At 40.6% G+C, this 19,647-nt stretch overlaps 1 protein-coding gene, 1 long non-coding RNA gene and 1 pseudogene across 2 annotated transcripts in view; 2 read left to right on the top strand and 1 right to left on the bottom strand.

Annotated features, from left to right (window-relative positions):
• LOC118215543 (mucin-2-like) overlaps positions 1–19,647 on the top strand; it is a 161,065-nt gene that overhangs the window by 56,390 nt on the left and 85,028 nt on the right. The gene's annotated exons all lie outside the window — the stretch shown is intronic.
• Positions 6,177–14,823, bottom strand: LOC118215077 (annotated as a pseudogene).
• On the top strand, positions 8,044–10,697 carry LOC118215081. The gene is made up of 3 exons (XR_004762758.1): positions 8,044–8,106; positions 9,525–9,708; positions 10,008–10,697. It is a non-coding gene; the product is annotated as an uncharacterized LOC118215081 (long non-coding RNA).

Genomic DNA, 19,647 nt, shown 5'->3' with positions numbered 1-19,647 from the left:
TCTTATCTCTATGCAAAGTCTAGACTTGACATAAGTTATTTTCCTGCTGGTTATGTAGGGGTATTGCAGTTTTGGACGCATATGCGTCCAAGCCTGTGGTGAACTTTGCATTAGCTTTATGAACAATTTGATAGGAATTATCAATTAAAGGTGTGAGGAATTAATTGTCAGACACAAGGTGTTTTGAATTAAAAACAGGATGCGATGTTCTATAAATAGTGTCAAATTAGAAAAAAGTAACCATGGCTGTTCTTGCGTTATTGGAAGACATTGAAAACCATGCTTTTAGAAGGGAGAGAGTTTTCAGAGTTTTCTAAATTATTTATTTTAATTTTTCTTTTTTTTCATTCATTCATCTATTTTCTTATATATCCATTTCGAAATTAATAATTTACAATAATAAAAAGTATTCCCACATCTATTTTCAATTCATTCATTTACTGAATGATAAGTACTGTACTCTGCACAAGAGCAATATTAATGTCTGCATGAACACAATGTTCTGATGATTCCTGACAGACCTTGCCCTCAATAATCTAATGCGCCCTCGTTCAGAAATAAAAGCTGAATGCCTATTCAACAAAGAAGGGCGCAACGAGCAGGCTACTTGAATAATACTGTATGTATTCCTGGTGGCACGGTGGTGCAGTGGGTAGAACTGTCGTCTGACAGCCTGGGCCTTTCTGTGTGGAGTTCGCATGTTCTCCCTGTGTCTGCGTGGGTTTCGTTCGGGCACTCCGGGTTCAGTCCAAAGACATCCAAGTGGCTCTAAATTGCCCATAGGTATGAGGTATGAGTGCCCTGCGATATACTGGCAACCTGCCAAGGGTGTATTCCTGCCTCTCACCTAAAACGTCCCCCCTCCAATCCCTCCCGGATCCTGACCAAGACAAGCAGAAATATAGATAATGAATGGATGGATGGATGGATGGAATGTACGGATTACAGCAAGAGACAAACCGGGAGGATGTCGCTTTTGAGCCACTGCGCTCATTTATTAACAACAAACGAAAGCAACTTAGATTCATGCACAGGAAAAGCAGAAAAAGCAGGTGCAGGTCTGGCGATGGCTCGGCCATCCAAGTTCCAATGGTATTTTGAACTTCTGGAGATGGGCCTGTCTGCTGGTTGGAGAATGTGTGTGGTATGGGGAGGGAAGCACACCACGTGGACATTTTGGGTCTTCATAAGAGTGGCAAATTCTAGATTGAAGACATGACTGCTGTGCCCATCCGGAAGTAGCAAATGTGGACGTGGAGGATCTTTCGGTAAAAATGGAGACAATCTGTTTTCCCCACTCAAGGAAGAGGTCAGAGTTTACCCATCCATTATCTGAAACTCTGACTATGGTGATTGTTGGTTCCCCAAATAGCCAATCTGCTCTCAGCCCTTTTGCCTTGAGCATGATGAGCACTGGGTCGTGTTCCCCAGAGGCGTTAAGACTTTACATTACAGGCATTTAGCAGACGCTCTTATCCAGAGCGACTTACACAACTTTTACACAGCATTTACATTGTATCCATTTATACAGCTGGATATATACTGAAGCAATTCTGGTTAAGTACCTTGCTCAAGGGTACAACGGCAGTGTCCTCACCCAGGAATCGAACCTGCGACCTTTCGGTTACAAGCCCAGTGCCTTACCCACTGTGCTACACTCCTTGTCCAACTTGCAGCAACAGTTGTGGATTCACCTCTTTCATGTGCTGTGATCTAATGGTAGTGGGACCCTGTCTCAACAATGTCCTTACGATTACTTAGTCTAAGTGGATGGAAATTTTAAATGCATTTCAAATGCATAAATTGTGAGTATTAGGCCAAAATATTATTTTAAGTGTAACAATGGGTGTTATTAAAAAAAAATCACCCCAGAAACAATAGAAATGCAAAATGTAATTTAAAGAAGCAAATAAAGGGATAGAACGAAAAGACCTGGAATATGATGAGCAGCATTAGGCAGTTTCTTAAAAAACTGTTCCCAAACAAATAAATAAGCCACCATCCTATGTTTTCCTTTACCCAAATAAAGAAAATAGGTCTGCAATAGTCTCCGCTTATGTTAATGATCTGTTGTCAAAAATTAACAGTAGCGTAATATATCTGCATTACATTACATTAAAAACCTTTGTACACAGTGTGAAGAGTGCGAGTGTCTTGGCATTGTGCATGTATGAGTGGTGTGGTCTGTATGGTCTGTCTGAGGCTGCTAGCGTTCGAACATGTGCGCCTGTGTTGGTGACAACCTGTTATAGCCTTGCTGAATCTACCTCTGAATGTGTAACATGAGTGTAGAGGGCTGTGCAGTGTTCAGTCAATCTACTTATTTCACTTGGTGTCTGAATTAATGCAGTTTAATGAACACTGTACAGCATGTCTAATGTGCAGTCAGGTGAAACAACCAAACCCAAGTACGACATCCATAAGAGGAACTGTTGAATTTGGAAATATTTCAATTTTTTTATTTTTCTAATGTGGGACACCTATAAGAATCAAGGTACAAAAATACTGCATAAAGCAAAATCTAAAACAAAATGTTATTTTCTCAAGCAGAAACAGCTTTAGATCCTATGTTAAACTCGTTGACAAAGATGGAAGCACACATGCACTACACCAGATTACACCAGCAATATGGAAGCACGGGCAGAATTTATGTCCTCTGCTCATCCAAAAAAAAAAAGATCTAAATGTTAAACACTACAAGAGTCATAAAAGAGCGCGAGTCAGATTAGGATGAAAAGGTGAAAGTTTGTCTTAATAAATATGTGACAGGTTTAAGACAGAAAGAGGAACTGATAAGTATGACATGTATTAAAACTCATACATAAAGTGGCACAAAGTGCAAGTACATCACTCAGATCACAGGGAGAAAAGAAAGAGGGGATTAAGCAGGTGCTCTAAAAAATAAAAATGTCAAGGCCAAGAGACGCCACCTCCCACCCCAGTGACCACAGATTGTAGCCCCTACTGTAGCTCAGTCCTCCGCAGTAATCCGGAAGTGACCCAAGCTGTACCTCATTGGTCCAGAACAAATATTGGCACTGTGCCCAAATGACGCAATAAATCATGAAATCGACCCATGGACAGCCATAAGACGAATAAAATACACCTATTATGACTATTTGTTCTTGTGAGAAAAAATTATTGACTTTGTATTTTGATCGCATTTGTACCGTAGACTTACATGGAAACCGGATATGAAAACACCTATACTGGAGCCATCCGTAGTGGCGCTAGTGAGCAACCAGGAACTACAACACCAGGAAATGAGCTTCAAAAACGAAGTCTGGTTTTGGCCGCTTGGTTTTGACCTGGTATTGTTGCTCAACAACCGTGATGGAACGACGTCTGACTGGAATGCTAACTACAAGGTGGCCCAACCATTTACCTCCTGGTCCAACGTTACTACCCAACAGTAATGTCAATTGGTTCCCCACTATAAATAGGGTGAATTCAGGTGGCTTATTTATTTGTTTGGGAACAGTTTTTTAAGAAACTGCCTAATGCTGCTCATCATATTCCAGGTCTTTTCGTTCTATCCCTTTATTTGCTTCTTTAAATTACATTTTGCATTTCTATTGTTTCTGGGGTGATTTTTTTTTAATAACACCCATTGTTACACTTAAAATAATATTTTGGCCTAATACTCACAATTTATGCATTTGAAATGCATTTAAAATTTCCATCCACTTAGACTAAGTAATCGTAAGGACATTGTTGAGACAGGGTCCCACTACCATTAGATCACAGCACATGAAAGAGGTGAATCCACAACTGTTGCTGCAAGTTGGACAAGGAGTGTAGCACAGTGGGTAAGGCACTGGGCTTGTAACCGAAAGGTCGCAGGTTCGATTCCTGGGTGAGGACACTGCCGTTGTACCCTTGAGCAAGGTACTTAACCAGAATTGCTTCAGTATATATCCAGCTGTATAAATGGATACAATGTAAATGCTGTGTAAAAGTTGTGTAAGTCGCTCTGGATAAGAGCGTCTGCTAAATGCCTGTAATGTAAAGTCTTACCGCCGCTGGGGAACACGACCCAGTGCTCATCATGCTCAAGGCAAAAGGGCTGAGAGCAGATTGGCTATTTGGGGAACCAACAATCACCACAGTCAGAGTTTCAGATAATGGATGGGTAAACTCTGACCTCTTCCTTGAGTGGGGAAAACAGATTGTCTCCATTTTTACCGAAAGATCCTCCACGTCCACATTTGCTACTTCCGGATGGGCACAGCAGTCATGTCTTCAATCTAGAATTTGCCACTCTTATGAAGACCCAAAATGTCCACGTGGTGTGCTTCCCTCCCCATACCACACACATTCTCCAACCAGCAGACAGGCCCATCTCCAGAAGTTCAAAATACCATTGGAACTTGGATGGCCGAGCCATCGCCAGACCTGCACCTGCTTTTTCTGCTTTTCCTGTGCATGAATCTAAGTTGCTTTCGTTTGTTGTTAATAAATGAGCGCAGTGGCTCAAAAGCGACATCCTCCCGGTTTGTCTCTTGCTGTAATCCGTACATTCCATCCATCCATCCATCCATTCATTATCTATATTTCTGCTTGTCTTGGTCAGGATCCGGGAGGGATTGGAGGGGGGACGTTTTAGGTGAGAGGCAGGAATACACCCTTGGCAGGTTGCCAGTATATCGCAGGGCACTCATACCTCATACCTATGGGCAATTTAGAGCCACTTGGATGTCTTTGGACTGAACCCGGAGTGCCCGAACGAAACCCACGCAGACACAGGGAGAACATGCGAACTCCACACAGAAAGGCCCAGGCTGTCAGACGACAGTTCTACCCACTGCACCACCGTGCCACCAGGAATACATACAGTATTATTCAAGTAGCCTGCTCGTTGCGCCCTTCTTTGTTGAATAGGCATTCAGCTTTTATTTCTGAACGAGGGCGCATTAGATTATTGAGGGCAAGGTCTGTCAGGAATCATCAGAACATTGTGTTCATGCAGACATTAATATTGCTCTTGTGCAGAGTACAGTACTTATCATTCAGTAAATGAATGAATTGAAAATAGATGTGGGAATACTTTTTATTATTGTAAATTATTAATTTCGAAATGGATATATAAGAAAATAGATGAATGAATGAAAAAAAAGAAAAATTAAAATAAATAATTTAGAAAACTCTGAAAACTCTCTCCCTTCTAAAAGCATGGTTTTCAATGTCTTCCAATAACGCAAGAACAGCCATGGTTACTTTTTTCTAATTTGACACTATTTATAGAACATCGCATCCTGTTTTTAATTCAAAACACCTTGTGTCTGACAATTAATTCCTCACACCTTTAATTGATAATTCCTATCAAATTGTTCATAAAGCTAATGCAAAGTTCACCACAGGCTTGGACGCATATGCGTCCAAAACTGCAATACCCCTACATAACCAGCAGGAAAATAACTTATGTCAAGTCTAGACTTTGCATAGAGATAAGATCATTTCCACGTCAAAGTAAGGTTTTATAAATAACTACTTATACGTGGTTTTCTGCGTAAGTCATACTTTAAGATCAAAATTGTAAATCAAATCAAAGATCAAAATTTTAAATGTAAGACAGAGTTATAGATGGGGAAGTGTATTTCTATCTTCCTGTTGATAGAAAGTATGACTTCTTTCTGGTTGTTGCTCACCCTTTGTATGAGTGATAATGACAAAGAGATTTATGTATTATTTAATAAGGTGCTTGAAAAGCATAACTTTTGCTCCTTCTGGTTTCATGGCCTGTTCGGTCGATTGGACAGTCCACAACTGAGGTTTATACAGTATTACAGTGGTTCTGTATTCATTGAAATAAAACAGCTATAAAACCAGTGCCTTATCTACTGGATTTTATGTGAGCCAAGTAATATCTCAAAATATGTATAATAAACTTGCTCACCAGCTAATGTTACAGTTCCCAACACACAAGCAGCACCCCGGGGGCTTAGGAACATTGGGCTACTTTTGAAAACCGTGGATTATGAGTTTGAAATCCTTCAGGGGCCATTTGATGTTTCCCACTACAATTATCGATATGGTGGAATTTCAGTACAAAATTGTGACCAGTTAGTACTCTTGTACTCAGGTTGCAGGTGTTAGTCCTAGGTAGAGACGCTGTAGGTAGATCTTTGAACAACTTGACATAAAGCTGTCCCTTTAGAGAATCACAGAATCAGAGCTCAGTTTAGTTGCTACAGTTTATTAAGAGGTTAATACAGGTAAGAACAGAAACACTCTTCTATATGCAGCTATATTCTATAAACGGTTAAAGCTAAGATAGACACTATAATGCAGTGATAATCCCCCTATTTCTTCCCGGTATTTAATGTTAAACCCATTCCATTCAAAAACTGAAACATCACTCACCATCTGAGCTAATTCAGATGTATATTAAATAAAAGTTAAATGAGATTAAAATGAAGTCTTGCCTTTAAAAACCAACAGAAAGAAAGAAAAAACACACTATGTTTTACAGCTGACCCTAATAAGCCTAAACCTAACATTTTTCTATTGGGAGAATTGTATAGTCTTTATACGGTCAACCAGAGGAATGATCATCAGAGGAGTGGCGGCCATGAATCTGTCCGTTGGTTCATCGACGCCTTCGCCGTGATACTTTCTGGGAAGATTTTTCCTCAGGGCACTCCAAGGGCTTGCAGCCACATGTTTCAACGTAAGTGTAGGTGTAGCTGATCTTTGTCCCATCTGGGCAGGCCATCTCCACCTCCTTGCTGCTTGTGGACATCTCTTGACAACAGGAGCATGCGTGAACCATAGAATTAGCCTCCACAGAGTACCTGGAAATAGGAGAAAGTAAAGGAAATGGGGTGAAAAACATTCCGTTTTCATAATTTCAGTTGACTTGATTCAACATCTCCCATTGAAGCTGCACCTGCAAGATCATGATTTGTCAAAAGAAATAAACGGCCGTTGGTTTATTAGTAAAGCACATTTCTGAAAGTTGGGGGATCTTTTCATCTGCTTTTTACTGAAATTTGTACTCCATGCAGGTGTGAAACTTACATGGAGGAGGTTGCGCAGTTGCCTTCGCAGGAGTTGACTTTCCACAGGCTCTGTGGTCTTGCAGCCATTTTTCTCCAGGTGAGTGCTGTTCTTCATGACTTTGCAGTCCTGATGTGGAGTACCTGATGAAGGTAAGTGAGTTGCAGGTCAATAAAAGTGGCCATGTGTAAGACAATTTCTACTGAAGACATTCCATTATACAAAATTTTATATCACAGGGACGTATGTGTACCACAAGCACACTTATTCATGCCTCATTTATAACATATGTCAGTGTATAAGGCCATTTGGTAATTTCAAGGAACATTTAATCAAACTCACAAGATGGGCATTGTGGAAAGTCAAATTAGACAGTGAATGTGGCTACTGTACAAATAAAGGAAATATGTGTGAGGGACACAACTGCTCATTTAAAGGGAATATGAAGAGTCTTGATCAGCTAGTGCACTATCACACCTTTGCTACACCTCTGACTAAAACCTAAACCCAAACAGTGCAGTGTGATCCACAGGCGCTGGCTGCTAGTTGGATAGCCAAACATGAAAACATTCACCACTAGTGGCCCTTGCCTGGCTTTTTTGCTATTTCTGAGCTCACCAGGGCTCTCTTTCATCTCAATGATGTTCCAAACAGTTGGTTTTGGTTAGCCTAAGGTTTGGCCTATGTCTCTGACTGTTTCTGTTTCTTATTTTTCAGCCAGAATGTGTACTTTAACCACAAGTGAATTGTTTGATTACAATTAAAAATTGTGGAGTACAGCCACATCAGTTAAAACAAGACCAGGTTAAAACCTAGTATATGGCTGGACCTAACAAACGTGATCCGGCCGACCGATGGTGTAACTTCATCACTCACTCACTCAGTCACTCACTCATTCACAGACATTAGCGTTTGTTGGGCTGGCCCCGCGGTCCAGCAAAAAATAATGTATTTGTCCCAAAAATTATGATGTTCACTGTATGTGGTAGGAATTTGTTGACAAAAGTTATGTCAGATTGAAACAAAGATAATGAATAATTTTGTTACTTACAGGTTTCGCAACATCCATCTTCATCAGTTTTTTCAGTGCCCTGTGGTAAAATACAGGTATGATTACAATGACTTTGCGCTGACAGGGATTTTCAGTTGCTCTTTAATACATAATACTTGTGGCAACTTCATTTTTATAGGAATTTCTATGCTGAAGAAAATTACTTTTATTATGGATATTGATACTATGAATACTGAAAATTCCGAGATTGTTAATAAGTAATTTGTTATAAGCTCGGTAATTTATCAATAGTTTGTTTCTGGAAAACTGCTCTGGGAAATTCCTTTGCACCATCTGCTTTCACATGATATCAGGGCCTTGCTACTGATTTGAAACTCACAGGAATGCAGTTCTCTGGGTTGAATTCAGGGCAGACCATTTTCACTTCAACAGGAACCAGCTGATCCTCTATCTTCTCACATTTGTACTTTGAACACTTGTCATTTGGAGGTGTCCAGATCTGGCCGGGCTGTGAGATGGAAAATAGTTAGCCTCTGAGTGTGCAGTAAAAATGTAAAAATTTGACTACTATCTCAAAATCCTACGTAACTGCAACTATATGGCAATGCAAAATCAGACTACACGTTAAATGATAATAGATGTATTTTACATTTAGAAATGTCTGCAGTCATACAGAAAGTGATCAGCTGTAAATGTGATTTCAGCTGTTGCTGTCGAAAGTGCTCAGACAGCTATACCCAACAACCAACTCACTTCCATTGGCCAATTTCATTAATGTCATGAATAATTAATTAATTTTATTATACATACATGAGTAGGCATCTGATAAGCAGTCAGATAGAAGAAAAGCATGCACTTTTTGAGATTACAGAATTCTGTTAAACCGGATATCAACAATAAACTGAACCAATCAAAAGAAATGATCCCTTTTTCAAGGGGAACACCCAACAAGCAAAACCAATAAGAGATGGCTCTCTTTAAGAAGCCAATATGGAAAATCGCTGATTTTGTATGATTTGTACATTGGTGTAAGAATTGGTCATTCACCTCAAGGATTTGTGTTGTGTTGCCAGGTAACATAACAACACAGGTCTTCTCCACACACTTGCCACAACACTCACCGGGCACAGCCTCGTATTCAGAGCCCTGCAGGAGATTTGCACACAAAAAAACACACAGTCAAAAACCCAAGTCTGTTCAACACAAAAATTATGAATTGGTGAGGTTCAAAAAGAACAGCACTGCCAAATTGTTTGTAGAGTTGAAGATTATCAGCAATAATAAGTAATCCACTGCACCAATTAATAGTAAGATAATTGGTTCAGTGGATTCCTGTCAAAGGCAACTTCTCAGCTGAAAACGAATTCGGACAGGCAACAAATGTGTTATGGAATTAAGTTTATAAAGAAATGTATTTATGCATCTATTGTGACATGCTGGGAATTTCTTCAATGCAAAGGCCCAGTTGAAAATGAAAGGTGAAGATGTTTTTTTAACACATCCTTCACATCAGTTTTTAGGCACTCTTGCACTGTGTGAACCTTGGTACCTACCAGCTTGCAGCTCTCATCACACTTCACTGGGGTGCACTCGACAGAATGGAGTTTAGTGTCCGGATCTACAGTGGAGCCACATTTGCAATCCTCGCACTTGTCTGAGGGAACAACTGCTCCTGGCTGCAATAGAACACAACAGAGGTGCAGTTAAACCCCTGGGACAGAGGAGAATGCAGCCCGATGCAACCAGTATACATACATACTCTCTTTCAGCGAGACCATCAATATGCACACCTCCACACTTTAACAGAGATGACCAATATGAGCATATGCTCACTCTAACCACAAGCACACCTCAGACATCTGAACATATTTATTTATTTTATGTTTAGAATTTTTTATGTTAATAATTTGTACATAATGTTTACATTATACATTAATTATATACATTATACAATTTCAAATAATGGATTCTCACCTGATATTCTGTTTTATTGTAGACACAGACAGGCTTGGGCTCTGCAGAGAGAGGAAACATGGTGAAATCAGCTCAATAAAAAACACAAATGCTATGATTCATCCAAGCAGCCTTCCTAGCAAGTAGATCTACAGAGTGCTAGCAATGTTGTCACTCATAACTGCTTTTGTATTTGATAGTAACATATGTAAATATTTCTATGCTGTATATTAAAATATGATAATATATTTAACATTAATATTTATGAATATAAAAAATGACAACTTTTTTATTGATGTAAAATATGTCAGTATTGAACACGAGAAGCAAATGTGATATGGTGTGTCCGCTGAGTGATTAAAATATAAATCACAATGATGCTTTAAGAGTGAGCAAAAGGCCAATGACAAATCCTGTTGTTGTCTGAACTCACTTGTTACCTTTTTTTTTTTTAAAAAAAAAAGGATCTCAATTGAATAACATAGCTGAATATCACTGATTTGTTTGTTTTCTTCGATTCTTTGGAACTATTTCAAATAAATTCAGATTTTGTTTGCACTGGGTCTCGCTTTGAAGATCATGTTTCCTGGAATGTTTTCAGTTGCTTCCAAACAGTCGTGATTGTTACATCAGCATTAGAATGTTCAGTTAAGATATTCAGAATATGTGTGATCTTACACCATAAAGGGTTAACGTGCAGTAGTAGCAAAGCGCATTGCTAAGACATGATTACATAAACATGAGAGGCTTACGGCAGTCATATTCAGGACAGCAGCTTCCTTTTGGGGTAGTTACTATTGGCTGGAACCCTTCGGAGCAGGTGTGGCTTGTCTGTGGGCATGTGTCCACATCACATTCTGTGTGAGAAGAAGAGCAAAGCGTTGAGACGAAACGGCAGATTGCACTGGCAGACTGATGCCTGATTGCTCAACACTGACAGAGGGGCATAAGAGAACGCGGTGTTGGGAAATGTCATCCTTGAAAAATCCTAAATACTTTCTGTGAAATGTCTTAATGCTTTCATCTATTTTTAGAGGTCACCCATTTCCAGACTGTGATACCAGGATCTCATTCCAATCTGAAATAAGCTTGCTTCCTCATGTTCACTAGTCCTCTATTAGAGGGGGAATCCCCAAAGTTACTCAGCTGTAAGATGAAGACCAACACTAGAGGTGCCATTCCAATTTAAGCGAGTTGAGGGAGGGTCTATGGTCCCTCAAGCCCTGTGGAATCTCCTTCCAAGGGAACCACAAAATGCATCTTTTCAAGTGGTGAAATAGCCCACAATGCTTGGCATTGCACCCACGCTTTCATTAATTCTGGCTACTTCCCTGTGGGCCCACAATGTCAGTATTTCAAAAAATCCTATACGTAGCATGCTAATATTTGCTACCATGTTAATTAACTTAAAACAAAAAATTCTGGATAAATGATCTGAATTGGCACACTAGTTGACCTTTGCATTATAGTACTTTGATTTTAATGTTGGTTAGTAGCTACAACAAATTTTATATGCCTTGCTCACAGTTGGCCGACTACTTTTTGTATATTCTAAATAAATGTTTTTTTTCCGGTATGAATGAATTTACAGTAATTATTTTTATATCAGGACACCATTTCTCATATTTTCTTCCCAAATACTGTCGGGTATATTCCTCCAAAATATTTGGAACCCCATCAATAGGGGAAAAACATAGGTTGATGGGGGTATATTTGCTTTGAGGGTCAGTAGAGAGATTTCACATTACAACACTCAAGCCAGCAATTCCACGGCAACCATTATATTCTTTCTATTGCTGATGCTGGTGGATATCCAAATGCAGAGCAGCAGAAAGCTGGTCCAGTTGAAACATCTCAACACCTCCCCTAGCTCACTGGCTTGGGAAGGGCTCCCTCACATTATGTTTAAACATCACTCCATTGGATGGTGAAGAAGCGAAGGCAGCATTTTCCGTTTCCAGTGGAATTATGGGACACAGCCTATGCCTGAATAAATGAGCATACATCATTCCCTGGTTCACTTACCATGTGACCAGACCCAGACGAATAACTGCACACCCTTCCTCATTCACTTACCACATGTGAACTTCTCGCAGCAGTCCACAATCTCGACCATGGGCACCTGACCAGCCTTCTCGCAGGTTTTGTTTGACTTGATTGAACACTCCACAGGTTTACAGAGGGGAGTGGTGGAGTCCATGGGACACTCACACTCCTGGCAGTTGCTTCTCCACTTCTCGCCTGGCTGCATGGCAAACAGAACAGGTCCGGGCATGTTTAAAACATATCATACAGCCTTTTGATTTCTCCAGATTTATTTTCCAACTTTGATTAAATGCATTGGCCATGTATTGCACAAGCCTGTGAAAGCTTTTGCAGTCTCCAGCGTTGGTCAGATTACGCTAATACATTATCCTTGGTAACCAGAATTATGAATCGTAAAATGTCCCAAGATGTGTTACCATAGAAATAGTGACAGGGAATTTTATGAGTCGTATGTAAAGGTATTACCTGTTTGGTCGTGTCATTAGGCCCCAAGCAGTCTGACAAAACAAAAAGGACATGAATGAGGGCAAAAACAAATCTCAAGTACATTTTTTCCAAGAGATTTTATTCATCTAGTAGTCGCTATTAGGCAGAATGACTTACAATATCAGAGGATATAAGCACATTTACATGATTAAGGGTGATTCGAGTGAGCTTATTTAATGTTCATGAAGACTTACATTGACATTCATACTGGAAGCAGCATCCAGACTCATCATAGACCTTAACTGGGGAATGTCCGTTCTCACAAACGACTGATTTCACTGGCTCACACTCCTTTGGCGTCAAGACAGCAGAACCGTGGGTGCATGTTGCTTTGGTACAGTTGTCAACACTCCAAGATTCACCATTCTACCATGGTAAAATAATCAGTACAGTTACACACATTACACTCAATACACATGGTCCTCAATACAAATGATGAGGAAAGTATAGCCTGTGATTGAAGAAGACAGTGATTAGGTTCATTAATGTTTCAATGTAAGTAATTACTGTGGGCTGTATTTACAAAGCCTGATTATCTATCCAGTGTCTATTTCAGGGTGGTACGTGTGACAGGCGAGTGCTAATAATAATATTAGCCCCCTATCCACTGTGGGCCAAAAGCATAGGAACTTAAGCCCAGGAACTCAAGTCTGGAACCAAAGTGATGGGGCTATAGTTCTCACAGCATTTCCACTGGGATTCAGCCAGGCCCAACTGTAACCGTGGCAATGAACCTGAACTTAATTTTTTCAGGTCATAAAGGCAAAACAATAACAATAGAGCCAATTCAGATTGTGTGGTTTACTTTGCTTCTTTTTACAATGTGGGAGTTTTTGAAAGCGAAGAGGATCGGTAAGATCAGTACCAGTAGCTTACTGTGTTTCTCAGCAGCTTGCCAAGAGATTTAGCAATAAATAGATGAATAAAAGTTACACGATTCCTGTCATGGAGCACATATTAGCTGTAATACTGTAGCTTCATATTTTTTATGCAGCAGAGGTACACTCCGATAGGAATAATAATAATAATTCCAGTATGTTCAATTAAGTGTTTATGATTTACACTAGTATTTGAATTATTGAAATGCTACATATGCTATGGGTGGGGATATGGCTTGTAGCATAACATATATAGTTGGAGGGTGGTTTTAACTGGAAACCTGTACACAAAGCTAACTTATTGCTATACTGGCTAACTGAAGCGGAGGTGCCGTGTGGGAAACAATCTGCGCAAATAGCTGAGTGCCCTATCGGATCACAGTGGTTAGTTATAAAACTTAATAATATGCCATTAGGCATCTCATTTTTAACATGTATGCATGGTAAACATTTTATGTTCATAGGCAGAGTTTGTGAATATGGGTGCGCATTAAGGACATAATTTGCTAAAGGTCAGTAATTATTTTAATAGCTTTTGTTCATTTAGCAATGATTGATTACCTTTCTTGGAGGATCGAAGTGGTCACAGTCTGGCACCAATGTCGTAGTTTCAGGGCTGGTAGTTGTTACAATAGTTGTTGTTTCGGTTTTGGCTGTAGAAGATGGTGTACTAGCTGGAATGGTGGTCTTCTCAATGGTTGTCGAAACGGGTGGTGAAACAGTCGTATGACAGGGTTTTGACTTCTTCTCAATTTCACATGTTGCATTGCAGTAAGCAGTGAAGCACCAGCCTTCACCGTCAGTTTCATTATATATTATTGATCCTGAGGGTGAAAAGGTAAGGGCCATGAGGGATTAGTGTCCATGTGAAAATCAAACTCAGCATGAATGTGTCTGTACAGGCAGTATTATTTAGGTCACAAAATAATAGAATAACGGAAATGGAAGGGTGAATATATTCAAGGACAACACGTATAAGTAAAGGTGATTAGGATAATTTATGAATATAACTTTATGAAATGAATATATCGATTAAAATGGCTGCAAAGGGAGAAATAAGGTCATATGAACAAAACTAAAATTGTAAGAATTTTAGAGAAAATTTTATAGACCTTTAGGTAAGTACTGCTGATAGTGCTGGTGAGAGAAATATCAAGACTGTACCTACCCCGTGGATAATCCTCATATTTATATGTGCAAACACATTCAAGAGTAGTTGATATTGGAATGCTAGTTGATGTCTTGACAACAACAGGCCCTGTTGAATATATAGGCGTTGCAGTTGTAGTGCCTGTGACAACCAGCACTGTCGTTGTACTGGCTGAAGTTGTAGTAACTGTTTGAGATGTTGTAGGTTTTACTTCTGTTGTTGTAGGTGGCACAATTGTTGTCTCCGTGCTAGTGGATGGTCTTGATGATGTCACAACAGGAGAAGTGGAAGTCTCAGGTGGTACTACTGGTGTAGTGACTTCTGCTTTTGTTGTTGAACTTGTGATTTCTGAAATTGGAGTTGTGGATGATGTTTCTATGATAGGACCAGTGGTTGTCTCTGTTGGTGGCTTTGTTGTTTCAGTCTCAATTTTCTCTGTTGTGGATGGTTTTTCAGTGGTTGTAGGAGCTGTCTGAGACGTTGTAGGTTTTACCTCTGTTGTTGTAGGTGGCACAATTGTTGTCTCCGTGCTAGTGGATGGTCTTGATGATGTCACAACAGGAGAAGTGGAAGTCTCAGGTGGTACTACTGGTGTAGTGACTTCTGCTTTTGTTGTTGAACTTGTGATTTCTGAAATTGGAGTTGTGGATGATGTTTCTATGATAGGACCAGTGGTTGTCTTTGTTGGTGGCTTTGTTGTTTCAGTCTCAATTTTCTCTGTTGTGGATGATTTTTCAGTGGTTGTAGGAGCTGTCTGAGACGTTGTAGGTTTTACCTCTGTTGTTGTAGGTGGCACAATTGTTGTCTCCGTGCTAGTGGATGGTCTTGATGATGTCACAGCAGGAGAAGTGGAAGTCTCAGGTGGTACTACTGGTGTAGTGACTTCTGCTTTTGTTGTTGAACTTGTGATTTCTGAAATTGGAGTTGTGGATGATGTTTCTATGATAGGACCAGTGGTTGTCCCTGTTGGTGGCTTTGTTGTTTCAGTCTCAATTTTCTCTGTTGTGGATGGTTTTTCAGTGGTTGTAGGAGCTGTCTGAGACGTTGTAGGTTTTACCTCTGTTGTTGTAGGTGGCACAATTGTTGTCTCCGTGCTAGTGGATGGTCTTGATGATGTCACAACAGGAGAAGTGGAAGTCTCAGGTGGTACTACTGGTGTAGTGACTTCTGCTTTTGTTGTTGAACTTGTGATTTCTGAAATTGGAGTTGTGGATGATGTTTCTATGATAGGACCAGTGGTTGTCTCTGTTGGTGGCTTTGTTGTTTCAGTCTCAATTTTCTCTGTTGTGGATGGTTTTTCAGTGGTTGTAGGAGCTGTCTGAGACGTTGTAGGTTTTACTTCTGTTGTTGTAGGTGGCACAATTGTTGTCTCCGTGCTAGTGGATGGTCTTGATGATGTCACAACAGGAGAAGTGGAAGTCTCAGGTGGTACTACTGGTGTAGTGACTTCTGCTTTTGTTGTTGAACTTGTGATTTCTGAAATTGGAGTTGTGGATGATGTTTCTATGATAGGACCAGTGGTTGTCTCTGTTGGTGGCTTTGTTGTTCCAGTCTCAATTTTCTCTGTTGTGGATGGTTTTTCAGTGGTTGTAGGAGCTGTCTGAGACGTTGTAGGTTTTACCTCTGTTGTTGTAGGTGGCACAATTGTTGTCTCCGTGCTAGTGGATGGTCTTGATGATGTCACAACAGGAGAAGTGGAAGTCTCAGGTGGTACTACTGGTGTAGTGACTTCTGCTTTTGTTGTTGAACTTGTGATTTCTGAAATTGGAGTTGTGGATGATGTTTCTATGATAGGACCAGTGGTTGTCTCTGTTGGTGGCTTTGTTGTTTCAGTCTCAATTTTCTCTGTTGTGGATGGTTTTTCAGTGGTTGTAGGAGCTGTCTGAGACGTTGTAGGTTTTACCTCTGTTGTTGTAGGTGGCACAATTGTTGTCTCCGTGCTAGTTGATGGTCTTGATGATGTCACAACAGGAGAAGTGGAAGTCTCAGGTGGTACTACTGGTGTAGTGACTTCTGCTTTTGTTGTTGAACTTGTGATTTCTGAAATTGGAGTTGTGGATGATGTTTCTATGATAGGACCAGTGGTTGTCCTCTGTTGGTGGCTTTGTTGTTCCAGTCTCAATTTTCTCTGTTGTGGATGGTTTTTCAGTGGTTGTAGGAGCTGTCTGAGACGTTGTAGGTTTTACCTCTGTTGTTGTAGGTGGCACAATTGTTGTCTCCGTGCTAGTGGATGGTCTTGATGATGTCACAACAGGAGAAGTGGAAGTCTCAGGTGGTACTACTGGTGTAGTGACTTCTGCTTTTGTTGTTGAACTTGTGATTTCTGAAATTGGAGTTGTGGATGATGTTTCTATGATAGGACCAGTGGTTGTCTCTGTTGGTGGCTTTGTTGTTTCAGTCTCAATTTTCTCTGTTGTGGATGGTTTTTCAGTGGTTGTAGGAGCTGTCTGAGACGTTGTAGGTTTTACCTCTGTTGTTGTAGGTGGCACAATTGTTGTCTCCGTGCTAGTGGATGGTCTTGATGATGTCACAACAGGAGAAGTGGATGTCTCAGGTGGTACTACTGGTGTAGTGACTTCTGCTTTTGTTGTTGAACTTGTGATTTCTGAAATTGGAGTTGTGGATGATGTTTCTATGATAGGACCAGTGGTTGTCTCTGTTGGTGGCTTTGTTGTTTCAGTCTCAATTTTCTCTGTTGTGGATGGTTTTTCAGTGGTTGTAGGAGCTGTCTGAGACGTTGTAGGTTTTACCTCTGTTGTTGTAGGTGGCACAATTGTTGTCTCCGTGCTAGTGGATGGTCTTGATGATGTCACAACAGGAGAAGTGGAAGTCTCAGGTGGTACTACTGGTGTAGTGACTTCTGCTTTTGTTGTTGAACTTGTGATTTCTGAAATTGGAGTTGTGGATGATGTTTCTATGATAGGACCAGTGGTTGTCTCTGTTGGTGGCTTTGTTGTTTCAGTCTCAATTTTCTCTGTTGTGGATGGTTTTTCAGTGGTTGTAGGAGCTGTCTGAGACGTTGTAGGTTTTACCTCTGTTGGTGTAGGTGGCACAATTGTTGTCTCCGTGCTAGTTGATGGTCTTGATGATGTCACAACAGGAGAAGTGGAAGTCTCAGGTGGTACTACTGGTGTAGTGACTTCTGCTTTTGTTGTTGAACTTGTGATTTCTGAAATTGGAGTTGTGGATGATGTTTCTATGATAGGACCAGTGGTTGTCTCTGTTGGTGGCTTTGTTGTTTCAGTCTCAATTTTCTCTGTTGTGGATGGTTTTTCAGTGGTTGTAGGAGCTGTCTGAGACGTTGTAGGTTTTACCTCTGTTGTTGTAGGTGGCACAATTGTTGTCTCCGTGCTAGTGGATGGTCTTGATGATGTCACAACAGGAGAAGTGGAAGTCTCAGGTGGTACTACTGGTGTAGTGACTTCTGCTTTTGTTGTTGAACTTGTGATTTCTGAAATTGGAGTTGTGGATGATGTTTCTATGATAGGACCAGTGGTTGTCTCTGTTGGTGGCTTTGTTGTTTCAGTCTCAATTTTCTCTGTTGTGGATGGTTTTTCAGTGGTTGTAGGAGCTGTCTGAGACGTTGTAGGTTTTACCTCTGTTGTTGTAGGTGGCACAATTGTTGTCTCCGTGCTAGTGGATGGTCTTGATGATGTCACAACAGGAGAAGTGGAAGTCTCAGGTGGTACTACTGGTGTAGTGACTTCTGCTTTTGTTGTTGAACTTGTGATTTCTGAAATTGGAGTTGTGGATGATGTTTCTATGATAGGACCAGTGGTTGTCTCTGTTGGTGGCTTTGTTGTTTCAGTCTCAATTTTCTCTGTTGTGGATGGTTTTTCAGTGGTTGTAGGAGCTGTCTGAGACGTTGTAGGTTTTACCTCTGTTGTTGTAGGTGGCACAATTGTTGTCTCCGTGCTAGTGGATGGTCTTGATGATGTCACAACAGGAGAAGTGGAAGTCTCAGGTGGTACTACTGGTGTAGTGACTTCTGCTTTTGTTGTTGAACTTGTGATTTCTGAAATTGGAGTTGTGGATGATGTTTCTATGATAGGACCAGTGGTTGTCTCTGTTGGTGGCTTTGTTGTTTCAGTCTCAATTTTCTCTGTTGTGGATGGTTTTTCAGTGGTTGTAGGAGCTGTCTGAGACGTTGTAGGTTTTACCTCTGTTGTTGTAGGTGGCACAATTGTTGTCTCCGTGCTAGTGGATGGTCTTGATGATGTCACAACAGGAGAAGTGGAAGTCTCAGGTGGTACTACTGGTGTAGTGACTTCTGCTTTTGTTGTTGAACTTGTGATTTCTGAAATTGGAGTTGTGGATGATGTTTCTATGATAGGACCAGTGGTTGTCTCTGTTGGTGGCTTTGTTGTTTCAGTCTCAATTTTCTCTGTTGTGGATGGTTTTTCAGTGGTTGTAGGAGCTGTCTGAGACGTTGTAGGTTTTACCTCTGTTGTTGTAGGTGGCACAATTGTTGTCTCCGTGCTAGTGGATGGTCTTGATGATGTCACAACAGGAGAAGTGGAAGTCTCAGGTGGTACTACTGGTGTAGTGACTTCTGCTTTTGTTGTTGAACTTGTGATTTCTGAAATTGGAGTTGTGGATGATGTTTCTATGATAGGACCAGTGGTTGTCGCTGTTGGTGGCTTTGTTGTTTCAGTCTCAATTTTCTCTGTTGTGGATGGTTTTTCAGTGGTTGTAGGAGCTGTCTGAGACGTTGTAGGTTTTACCTCTGTTGTTGTAGGTGGCACAATTGTTGTCTCCGTGCTAGTGGATGGTCTTGATGATGTCACAACAGGAGAAGTGGAAGTCTCAGGTGGTACTACTGGTGTAGTGACTTCTGCTTTTGTTGTTGAACTTGTGATTTCTGAAATTGGAGTTGTGGATGATGTTTCTATGATAGGACCAGTGGTTGTCTCTGTTGGTGGCTTTGTTGTTTCAGTCTCAATTTTCTCTGTTGTGGATGGTTTTTCAGTGGTTGTAGGAGCTGTCTGAGACGTTGTAGGTTTTACCTTCTGTTGTTGTAGGTGGCACAATTGTTGTCTCCGTGCTAGTGGATGGTCTTGATGATGTCACAACAGGAGAAGTGGAAGTCTCAGGTGGTACTACTGGTGTAGTGACTTCTGCTT

The sequence above is a fragment of the Anguilla anguilla genome, chromosome 16 (genome assembly GCF_013347855.1).
Source record: "Anguilla anguilla isolate fAngAng1 chromosome 16, fAngAng1.pri, whole genome shotgun sequence".
Classification (NCBI taxonomy): Eukaryota; Metazoa; Chordata; class Actinopteri; order Anguilliformes; family Anguillidae; genus Anguilla; species Anguilla anguilla.
This window is presented reverse-complemented; position numbering and strand designations above follow the sequence as displayed.